Raw genomic sequence first — 2,682 nt, 5'->3', positions numbered from 1 at the left:
GGCCTTACTTTTTGTATAGAACTAGACAGGGTAGCTCTGATGCAGTAGTAATATAATGTGGAAGGAAATAAAAAGGGGAGAGTGAGAGGAAAAAATACAAATTAAGAAATTGGAACGTGGAAGAAAACACAAAATACTAATGAAAAATCTAAGATGTAAGTGAAATTGCAAATCCTAAAATACAATACATAAAAGTAATACATAGAAATAAAACAAACAGCAAATGATAAAATATAAAAACAAACACACAAAACAAAATCAAAGAAAAAATCCTAAAGAGTGGGTTTTTCGGGTTGTTTGTGGGAGCTTGAGTCTCTGCGTAGTCCTCAAAGCTGATTCCTGAGAGAACCTTGTATGCCTTACAAAAGTCCACTTTCCTTGTGGCTTGATTGTGAACAGATGGCCTTTTGATGAGGGAGTGTGCCTACTGGTGGCAGGGAGTTTGGGGGTTTCAGGGTTGTAGACTGCTATCGCAAGCCTGGAACTGTGTTCCCAGGCTTTCCCAGTTAGCCATGGGAGGCTTGGGAATGGAGCTTATGTCCATGTTGGGCTCTGATGTCATCCCTCTATTTTGGAATGGGGCTTGGGTCAGAGGCCTTTGGGATCCCACAGAGAATTGCCACCTCCAGGGATTGGACCCAATTGGGTAACTCACAAGGTCTGTAGCTGGTAGTGCACTCGACCTATGCTATGGCTATGCTATGGCTGCCAGGATGGAGTTGGGTGTGGGTGTTTGCAGGTGCTGGTTGGGTGGTGGCATCTGCTGCAGCTTAAGGATATCCTCTGCAGCATGGTGAGTCCTGCCACAAGAAGGATTGGGTGGGTCTTGGTTTGGTGGGCTGGTGTGGGCAGCGGGGGCCATGCTGGTTGCAGCAGAGGCAGTGGGAAGCCTTGTGGCTGGCTGCATGCAGCTGGGAAATCCTGGCATGGCACACCAAGCCCTGTGGTGCAGGAGCACCTCAAGGGTAGGTTCACTATATCTCTTTTTGCTTTCCTTATTTGCCTACTAGGATCATCCTCATGTAGCAGGAAAAGTCAACATATTTAGGGTTTGATTGGAGTGAATCTCTTCAGGTGAAGTGTGGCTGTGCCCCTAGATCTTCTTTTGGTCAGAGACACATAGTGGGACTACCTGTGAGAGTGCTGCTTTCCTCCTGGAGCCCCTTTTTAACTAACTGTATTTCAAGATTTTTAGGATTTCAGAATTCCTTTGGTTGTTTGCATTATTTATTCTCAAATTTATTAGACTAACTCATTTAAACTTAGGAGGAGAATGATTCTGTGCTGAAGCCTGCTTCCTAGAGTTGCTTGTAAGTAAAGACACCTAGGATATTTTGCATCTCCCTGTATAGAGTAGACTAGATTGGGTTGACATTTCTATGATTTCCATGCAAAAGCTATACTGTACAATGTGAAGTGTGGAATCAAGTGATTGGTGGACATTGGTTTAGGTTTTTCATTCTTTTCTTTCAATACTCTATCATGTATATGGCTCTATTATTCTTGGTGCATTGTAAATAGTTGTAAATAGTTGATATACAGCATGATGAGGATTATACATAAATCAAATGAGAGGAAAATTTGTCTTAACAAAGTAAGTTTTTGAATAGTTGAAAAGGGGAAAGGGTTGGGTCAGAATTAAATTAGCAGGTTATCAACATTCAAAACTCAATATCCAAAGGAAAGAAAACAGAAGAAATTTATGTGGTGTTTAATATATTCAGACTTTCTTGTTTGTCATGTTTGATATAACGTGATAGTAATAGATCTACAATGAGTAAAAGTCAGTTTTGTTGCACTTCTACAGGTGTTACATCACCAACCCTTGAGAATGCTAACCTGAGGCTCATAACAGAAAAAAACAGATATTAAAATCCTTAATGATGCTGACTAAAATAAATAAAATTCACAGCCCTTTCTTAAGAGGGAATGGTATGTTGACTATGTTTAGCAGCCAAATACATTTTTATAGGCAGATGACTATCAGGAAAGTAGAGATTGAAGACAGACTCAATACATGGATTCAATTAAATGATGAAAACAAGGAGCTATGTAAATACCTGGTGCCAGATGGAAATCAGTTCTACAGACAACAGACTTCAGCATTGAAGAAGAGGTTGTGACATTTCAGAAAGTGAGCCAGCAGGCATTCTCAGGTGGACATAGTTAGAACCCTATTCCCACTGGTGAAAATCCCTTACATAGGTGTTTCCTGTAAGAACTGAGGAATTTTTTTTTTCAGATGAAATTCTCTTTGATTTTATTTCTAAAGAGTACATTTTTTTTCTGTTTTTGACACATAGTTCTAAGAGATTTCTTTTTACAATGTACGGATTACTTAATTGTGACAACAGAGAAGATATAAAACAGAAACTGGCACTATAGCCCAAGTGGTAGAGTGCTTGCCTTGAGCTGAAGAGCTGAGGGACAGGTCCTAGGTCCAGAGGTCAAGCTCCACAACCAACAACAACAAAAATAATAATAATAGTAAAGTAGTCCCAGCACACATGAACTGAGGAATTTTTAGAACCACTTTTCATCTATCTGAGGGAAAGAAAAGAGTCCAAAGAGGTGAAAAGTGTGACCCCTTTGTAGGTGGGCATGTATTGAGAGCAGTTGCTTTCTCTGGTTTGGAAAATCTGTTAGGAGCAGGGGAATTGTGTCTCCTGAAGTATCTTGATG

The sequence above is a fragment of the Dipodomys merriami genome, unplaced genomic scaffold (assembly GCF_024711535.1).
Source record: "Dipodomys merriami isolate MVZ:Mamm:240054 unplaced genomic scaffold, mDipMer1.0.p SCAF_1744, whole genome shotgun sequence".
Taxonomy (NCBI): domain Eukaryota; kingdom Metazoa; phylum Chordata; class Mammalia; order Rodentia; family Heteromyidae; genus Dipodomys; species Dipodomys merriami.
This window is presented reverse-complemented; position numbering follows the sequence as displayed.